This window comes from Macrobrachium nipponense, chromosome 29 (genome assembly GCF_015104395.2).
Source record: "Macrobrachium nipponense isolate FS-2020 chromosome 29, ASM1510439v2, whole genome shotgun sequence".
Taxonomy (NCBI): Eukaryota; Metazoa; Arthropoda; class Malacostraca; order Decapoda; family Palaemonidae; genus Macrobrachium; species Macrobrachium nipponense.
Window position 1 is genome coordinate 3974386 of NC_061092.1, and position 10000 is coordinate 3984385.

The window sequence follows — 10000 nt, forward strand, 5'->3', positions numbered from 1 at the left end:
GGAAAACACCATCAGCTTCCTAAAAAATACAATGCGCAACTGGAATACAATACTTACAAGCTCTGGAATAAGACTAGCAGAGGTTAATATCAGGAGAGGATCTTCCAGGGCGACTCACTGTCCCACTACTTTCTTCGTAGTAGCCATGATTCCATGACAAAAGTACTACAGAAGATGGATGCCGGGTACCAATTCAAGAAAACGAGGCAACAGAATCAACCATCTGATGTTCATGGACGACATCAAGCTGTATGGTAAGGCATCAAGGAAATAGATACCCTAATCCAGACTGTAAGGATTGTATTCTGGGGACATCAGGATGGAGTTTGGAATAGAAAAATGTGCCTTAGTCAACATAAAAACAAAAAGGCTAAGTAACGAGAACTGAAGGGATAAAGCTACCAGATGGAGCAACATCAAACACATAGATGAGGACGGATACAAATACCTGGGAATAATGGAAGGAGGAGATATAAAAACACCAAGAGATGAAGGACACGATCAGGAAAGAATATATGCGTGACTCAAGGCGAATACTCAAGTCAAAAACTCAAACGCCGGCAATATGATCAAAGCCATAAACACATGGGCAGTGCCAGTAATCAGATACAGCGCAGGATAGTGCAATGGACGAAGCAGAAACTCCGCAGCATAGATCAGAAAACCAGGAAACATATGACAATACCAAACAAAGCACTACCACCCTAAGAGCAACTACGGACAGACTATACATAACACGAATGGAAGGAGGGAGAGGACTACTGAGTATAGAGGACTGCGTCAACACCGAGAACAGAGCAACTGGGGCGGGCAATATCTGAAAACCAGTGAAGACGAGTGGCTAAAGAGTGCATGGGAAGAAGGACTAATAAAAGTAGACGAAGACCAGAAATATACAGAGACAGGAGAATGACAGACAGAACAGAGGACTGGCACAACAAACCAATGCCACGGACAATACATGAGACAGACTAAAGAACTAGCCAGCGAGACACATTGCAATGGCTACAGAGGGAGAGATAAAGAAGGAAACTGAAGGAATGTTAACAGCGGCACAAGATCAGGCCCTAAGAACCAGATATGTTCAAAGAACGATAGACGGAAATAACATCTCTCCCATATGTAGGAAGTGCAATACGAAAAAATGAAACCATAACCACATAGCAAGCGAAATGCCCGGCACTTGCACAGAACCAGTACAAAAAGAGGCATGATTCAGTGGCAAAGAACCCTCCACTGGAGCCGTGCAAGAAACATCAGCTACCTTGCAGTAATAAGTGGTACGAGCACCATGAGAGAGTGATAGAAAACGATTCACGCAAAGATCCTCTGGACTATGGTATCAGGACGGATAGGGTGATACGTGCAAACAGACAGACGTGACGTTGATGGACAAAGTCAAGATGAAAGTATCACTCATTGATGTCGCAATACCATGGACACCAGAGTTGAAGAGAAAGAGAGGGAAAAAATGGATAAGTATCAAGATCTGAAAATAGAAATAAGAGGATATGGGATATGCCAATGGAAATCGTACCATAATCATAGGCGCATAGGAACGATCCCAAGATCCCTGAAAAGGAATCTAGAAAAACTAGAGGCTGAAGTAGCTCGGGCCTCATGCAGAAGAGTGTGATCCTAGAAACGGCACACATAGTAAGAAAAGTGATGGACTCCTAGGAGGCAGGATGCAACCCGGAACCCCACACTATAAATACCCACCCAGTCGAATTGGAGGACTGTGTAAAAAAAAAAAAAAAAAAAAAAAACAAAAAAAAAAAAAAAAAAAAAAAAATATTATTATTATTACTTATTATTATTATTATTATTATTATTATTATTATTATTATTATTATTATTATTATCAAAAACTACTCAAAGTAGCATTAGTTTTAAAATGGAGAAACAAATCCACAGTTATGTATATGTACATAGATTTATCTTTAAATATATGTACATATACATAACTGTGGATTTTATTATTATTATTATTATTATTATTACTGAAAAGACACAGACAAAGTGTCTTATAACAGCCGAAATCAAGCTTAACTAAATAAATAAGTTTCTATAATTGATTTCAATACCTTCCAAGTAGAGCTCATGACGTAGGCAGGACTATATATGTATAAACACTCTTAAAATTAATTCCCACCTGTGCGCTTGCAACTCACAGTACACGAGTTCAAATCTCGCTTGAGAAGCGAGGTTCAATTCTCTCATTTGACTTATAAGTCACAGCATTCATATAGATGACGTAAAAAGTGGTTATGTCACACCTCTCAAATGAATGGAAGCTCACTTTTTATACAAACGGACAGTCAAATGATTCATGAAATACCGAAAAGGCAGAGAATTCCACATTCCTGTAACTTACATGAAGAACTCATGAAATACGGAAAATTGGAGGAATTCCACATTCCTATAACTTACATGAAGAACTCATGAAATACGGAAAAATGGGGAATTGCACATTCCTATAATTTATTTGAAGAGCTCATGAAATACGGAAAATTGGGGGATTCACATTCCCATAACTCACACGAACAACTCATGAAATACGGAAAATTGGGGAATTCCCCATTCCTACATATAACATATGGAATATGAAGAACTGAACAAGTCGGTTTTACCTTGGAATTCAATGTTTCTAAGAGAGGTCTGTTAAGCAATGCTGTAAGATGATTATTTTCATCGACGAGCGAAGGCTCCTCGTAATTATGTTAGGTCATTCGGCAACCTAAGGTGTTCAAAAGTGCGTTCAACCAGTCTATGTAACTTAATCCACCTTATTTCATATTTCTCCCAAGGCACCGACGACTTCGAAGGCTTCCTTACCTAGACCTGAGTTCAGAATCTTTAAAATCTTTATGAAGAATCAGAACCGTTTACATTCGAAACGCCAATAATTTTCTTTTTTTCAAATAATCAATAACATCACAGACCATTATTTCATAATATAAAGAAACAAAAAAATTCCCTTCGTGCGTTCCTTGAGTTCAGAATCTTTAAAATCTTTAAGAATAAAAAAAAAAAAAAAACAATCAATAACATCGTATACCGATTATTTCACAAAATAAACAAACAAAAAATTCTCCTTAGAGACAAGATCGTCTCTGACAGTACACGTCTGGAGTCAGAAAAATGCATACCTAGGACGTATTACATAACGATCCGAAGGCAGGGAGCCTTGAAACACAGCTGGTTATAGAAAGGAAACCCTACAACCTATATACAGGTTACAAAACGATCCGAAAAATACTATGGACATTCTACAAGATACTAACGCCATAGAAAAAAAAGTTACAAAGTTATCCAGGCTAAGTCTTCTTGCAATATTTGATTGCACGACTCAAAATAATGTTATTTTCTTGCAATATTTCATTGCACGACTCAAAATAATGTAATTTTCTTGCAATATTTGATGATTACATGACTCAAAATAATGTTATTTTCTTGCAATATTTGACTGCACGACCCAAAACAATTTTATTTTCTTGCAATATTTAATGATTGCACGACTCAAAATAATGTTATTTTGTTGTAATATTTGATTGCGACCCAAAATAATGTTATTTTCTTGCAATATTTAATGATTGCACGACTCAAAATAATGTTATTTTCTTGCAATATTTGATTGCACGTGATTTTGCAAGACTCAAAAACTAATGTTATTTTCTTGCAATATTTTCATTGATTCAACGATCAAAATAATGTTATTTTCTTGCAATATTTGATTGCACGACCCAAAATAATGTTACTTTATAACTGCTATTACTATTAATTTACAAGAATATCAAACTAAAACACTGTACAAACATAATGAGTTGCAAAGCCATCCTGTTAAAAAATACTAACAACATTTGATTGGACGACTCAAAATTCCAATACTAGATGCCTGTTAATACCATTATCCATTCAAGATAATGCAATGCAATTTCATTCCTTCTCAAATTACATATAAGTATGAAAGACTTCTCTATCTTTTCTCGCAAAATTCCCCGAAACCTTTTAATATTATTTTCTGTCCGTTTAACCTCCTTCCCTGCTTAAAACCTCTTCGCATTTCTGTTGTGTTCAATCAACTCTTTCATTCCATTCCCCTTTTTACGCTGCATTCCACTTCATTGTTCTCCAATCATATCTAAAACCCTTCTCATTCCTTCAACCTTTCCCTCTTTCGCTGCATCTTTTTTCCCTTCTCATTCACTCATGTAGAAATGGTCGTATTTTAATAAGAATTTTAGATGTGTTAAGTGCACGGGGGAGTTATGCAAATTGACTCCTGAAGAATCCGCTTCTCTCTCTCTCTCTCTCTCTCTCTCTCTCTCTCTCTCTCTCTCTCTCTCTCTCTCTCTCAGGTCTCCATAATTTTACATAGCTTTCTATACTTGGATGTGTTTATGTTCAAACCCCTTCAAACACCGTTAATTGGTTTACACTCCCTTTTTCCATTTGTCTTCCATCCTCAGTAATTCCTTCTCTCTCTCGCTCGCTCTCTCTCTCTCTCTTTCTCGCACTCACTTTCTTAACTCGCGATCTCATACGGATATGAGAAGTATGAGTCAAATCGTGAAAATGAGTGACCTCATCCTACACACCCCGGAACTTCATCTGGCAAGCCCTTTTTCGTTTTCTCTCTCTCTCTCTCTCTCTCTCTCTCTCTCTCTCTCTCCTCTCTCTCTCTCTTTCTTTCTCGCTAATATTATATATATATATATATATATATATATATATATACATATATATATATATGTATATATATATAGATATATATATATATATATATATACATACACATTTCTTTGGCTCTCTCTCTCTTTTCTCTCTCCTAATATTTTATATATATAATATATATATTATATATATATATATATATATATATAGATATATATATATATATAGGGATAAAGGTGGACAGCTAATAAAAGAAATAAATATTGCAGATTATTTGTTTTTATAACCTACAAATATTTCATTTTCTTTATTACAGCCTTGAAAATGAGATTTTTAGTACCGGTCTGTTTTCCAAACTGCCCTTTTGATCTTTATTTATATATATATATATATATATATATATATATATATATATCCTACTATATATTATATATATATAATAAAATCTATATATATATATATATATATATATATATATATATTTTATTTATATATATATAACTATATATATATACATATTATAAACTATATATATATAGATATATATATATATATATATATATATATATAGTTTTTATATATATATATATAGTTATATATATATATATATATATATATATATATATATACATTATATTATGCCTGTCTCAAGAAAAATAATAATCTTCATATTCATTTGTTCAATTCTCCTCTCATCTACGGGAAACCCTTTTATTTTTTTCCAGAACAAGTATATACAGTAAAACGAAGACAGAAGACCTACTCAAACAAAGATCATACGAGGTCACAATCCATTTTCTCCCTGTAGGACCAACGTCCACATCTATCTTCCGTTCTCTCCGAAAAGGTGGAGCATTCCATTTGAAAAGGTGGAGCTTTCTCCTCCCTCCTATTTTTTTTGGGACCATCCAAGGTCATGACCTTATTCGGGGGACCCCTATTCATGTTGATCCCTCGCATTATGCTAATTAAGAATTCATTTTTTTGTTTCTGAGTAATATTATTATTTTTTGTAAATGAGGTCTCCCTTCCATTTAATTTCCTTTACACGACTGGGGACTATTTTTTGATGATAATGAGGTTCATGTCTAAAAAGGAGTTGTCAAATTGAATTTGTATTAATATACACACAACTAAAATGTATTAATGTATGTAATGGTATATACGAGATATCTACAATATACGTACTTTTATACACCACATCTTTTATATATAAGTATGCATGTAAAATTATATATATATATATATATATATATATATATATATTATATATATAAAAATATGGATAGTATATTTGCCATTATCTAAAACGAAGTGACGCCAGATAAAAAAAAAAACAAAAACAATACCTACCTGCTACATTAACCCGTAGCTGGTAAATTAAAGATGATTCCCATTTGAAGGCACTGAAAATGAAATGGAAAAAGCTTGCTATAAAAAATACAATAAAAATTTTGAAAATTTTTAGAAACAGTTAGTTATAAAAGAAAACTATTACTAATAACAATAGCATTGATTTTTCATATTATTTTATCATCTATTCAAACCTTAATTAAATATACAGCCACTTCTTCCTTAGAAAAAACCAAATAAAAAAACTGTTTAAAAGTTGTAAACATCGTTAAAAAAAAATTAGTACTAATATTTTTTTTTATTTTCTCATCTATCAACTTCATCAACAAAATTTACTTCTTCCCTAGAAACCGATAAAAATTCTAAAAACTATACAAAGGTTTTCTAAAAAAAAAAAAAAAAAAAAAAAAAAAAAAAAAAAAAAAAAAAAAAAAAAAAAAAAAAAAAAACTATTACTAAGAACAATAACATCGATTTTTCTTAATTTTCTCATCTATCAACCTCATCAGCAAAATTCATTTCTTCCCTAGAAATCAATAAAAGTGTAAAAACAATACATATCGTTTTCTACAAAAAAAAAAAAAAACTTAATAACAACAGTAATATTGATTTTTCTTATTATTTTCTCATCAGTCAACTTCATCATCATCCAAAACCATTTTTCCTTATATGGGCGACTGATGGAATCAGTCCAACTCCATCTGCCATTTTTCCTCTCAATCCCCCAAATGAATTCCACCTGCTGATGCACCGCCATCTCTCCCATCCCACTTTACCAGAAAACTCATTTCCCTTTCCCCTCTATTTCCCCTCATTTCATTTATCCGTTTCATTTCCTCGCATGTATCACGCTCGCCTTGACCTGACCTCTCAGTCGGATTTTTTCCGTTCTCGGTTATGTTTTTTTCCTGCTTCTGTTATTCCTTAATTACATTTCGTTAACCAGCTCTCTCGTTATTCGGTTTGTTATGTTATTCCCCCTCCGACCCGCCTCAACCAACATCCCTCCTTCCCCCCATTTGCCTTCTTTTTTGTTCTTACCTCCCACCCCTCCTCCCCTCCCCCCAACCCCAGGTATAGCCTTCTTAAGTTATTCCTTAATTACATTTCCTTAACCATCTCTCTCGTTATTCGGTTATGTGCTTTCCCCCCTCCCCCCGCTCCCGCCCCCACCCATTGCCTTTCTTTTTTTTGTTTTTACCCCTCCTTTCCCCCCCACCCCCACAAAAACCCCAGGCATTGCCCCTTCTTAAGATATTCCTTAATTACGGTTCGTATCGATCTCCCGTTATTCAGGACATGTTCTTCCACCTTTATCACTCGCTTATCTTATTCCTCAATCACTCCCCCGGTCTCTGTAATCACTTTCACGCCAATATTCGAGGGACTGGTGGAATAAAATTTTTTTTTTTTTTATCATCTTCGAAGCTCACCTGACTTTTTCCTCCCCTATTAGGTGCTGGATAAACGTTGACCTTTTTTTTCAATTTATTTATTCCTATCTCGTTAACCCGGACTTGACCTAAAAAGCCGGTATTGGATTTTTCCCTTGCAAGTCTTTTTCTTATTGCCTGTAAAGGGAGATATACAGAAACCAGATATTATTAGCGATAGAATTTATAGATAAATAGATAGCCCACTTCTCCCTCATTTATTTATATATATATATATATTATATATATATATATATATATATATAATATATACATCTAATATATATATATATATATATATATATATATATATAATATTAAAAATAAAGTCTTCTGTTAACACAGGATACGTATCAAGTATAAAAGGCCCATTATTAAACAAAATCTGGTTTTAAAAAACAAAGGACTATATTTCGTTGGACTAACTTCTTACAAGGGTGGAAGTTGGTAAACCCGAAATATATCCCTTAGCTTTAAACCAGTTTTTTTTAATCGGCCTTTTTATACTTGAGAGATCTACATATATACATACACACCACACATACACACACACACACACACACACATATATATATATATATATAATATATATATATATATATATATATATATAAAAATACATATAGGTACCTTCTGTTTAGGAAACTTAATAGGACCAAATTAATATTACTTACGAATATGGATTTGAGTCACGGCTGGAATTTAAGACTTCCGCTCTTCAGGGAAGACATTGTTAAAACGATAATAGTGACTGATTTGCGAGGAAAAGTCCCCAAGACATGTTCTTATAAAAAAAAAAGGGTGGAGACCTCCATAATATCTTAAGGGTGGGATACATCGAATTCAGGATGATCATCTCAGCGGATTTCTAAAATTTTCCTTCGAGGTGAGATAAAGTGAAAAAGAATTTGCTGATGGAATTAGTCAATAACCTAATTCATAAATCTTTTAAAAGTCAATAAAAATATCGATGTATTTTCTATTTAAATTTCACGACCTCTAAAAGTAAATAGAGTAATGATAATCTTTTTCATAATTCTTATTTAAAACTTTTAGAAAAAAAAACTAAATGCAAAAGAAATAATGATGCAAAAACACGTAATGATTCGACATCATAAATATGAAGCTTAAAATAGAAGTATAAATCCAAAAAATCCGGCGATGAAATCCGCTAATTAATTAATCCTATGAAGAGGGACCATTTCGTCATGAAGAGTAAACTCCCCGAAGAGCGACTTGACTTTTCTCATGTTTATGAATCTGTCAGTTCTTCTCTTTCAAAAAGGAATTATAATTCCATGGTACACAGCGATTGAGAAATGTCGAGGTAAGGTAACTTTGATCAAACCTTAAAATTACATTTTTACTTATATACGTATAAACACAAAACCTACAAACGTACAGACACACAAATGTATATCTATACATACATACATACATACAACATACATACATATATATATATATATATATATATATATATATATATATATACTATATATATATATGTATTGGTTTGCCTGACGCTCGGGTTTTCCATGGTTACCAAAATAAATAACGAGATTAATATCACTTTAACAGATATATATATATATAATATATATATATATATATATATATCTATATTCTAATACTGCAAAACGGGTGGTAGTAGGGAAGTGTCCTGCACAAGGATTGATCCCTGATTCAGTAATCATAGGATGAACGTGGCGCTATTTACATTTACTGCCAATGTCAGCCTTCTAATATTATCAGCAATGGCAGTTCAGGAGAGTAGGTACTTCCATAAAACACAAAAGAGATAAAAGTATTCCTTGAACAGTCTCAGCAATATAACGAAGTTTAAGTTTTCCAAATACCAGACGAAAAGAAATAAAAAAGAAAAAACAGATATCTGACGTCACTGAATAGATGAACCTCGATCAATAGATCCAAGCACAATTTAACTTCGCCAGGCAACTTTTGCAAACTGGAATGACGTTACAAAGTTTTCGATTCAGAAGTTTGCTATTTTTTTTTTCTCTCTCTCTCTCCGATAAACCCCGCGTTTGCGTGGCATAAGACAATCAAATGTATACAATTTCTTACATATAAGGTCATTTGAAATTCAATTTCATGGGTTGCCAAAACACTGACTTGATTTAATACTGTCCCGAATTTAATCTCAAATGCTTTTGTATATTTCATCACCTATTTAAGGAACTTCACAGAGTACCCTTCACAAAGTCAACCATATGCTTCTCCAAACACTTTTTCCCAATACACTACTACCCTTCCTCACACCATATTCAGCCGAAATCCAACTTCCAAAACAATTAAATGATTAATGCACTTCTATCCTCCCCTCTTCATCACTTTATCATGCTAGTATTTAGTTACCCGAACAATGCTAAAAGTGGTTACTAATAAAAAAAAAAATACCACTGTAGAAAACATTGCTTAATTGAATATGTATAAAACAAGAGCTCTCGACCTTTACTAAAGCCCTATTCAGCTGTAGAACACCTTAACGAGCGTAGAAAGCTGCTGTTTTAGCT

At 33.2% G+C, this 10000-nt stretch overlaps 1 protein-coding gene across 1 annotated transcript in view; it reads right to left on the reverse strand.

The window, feature by feature from the left end:
* LOC135206049 (uncharacterized) overlaps positions 1–10000 on the reverse strand; it is a 505005-nt gene that overhangs the window by 287347 nt on the left and 207658 nt on the right. Inside the window, 1 exon segment of the mRNA XM_064237240.1 lies at positions 6031–6083. The gene's annotated coding sequence lies outside the window, so the exon portion shown is untranslated.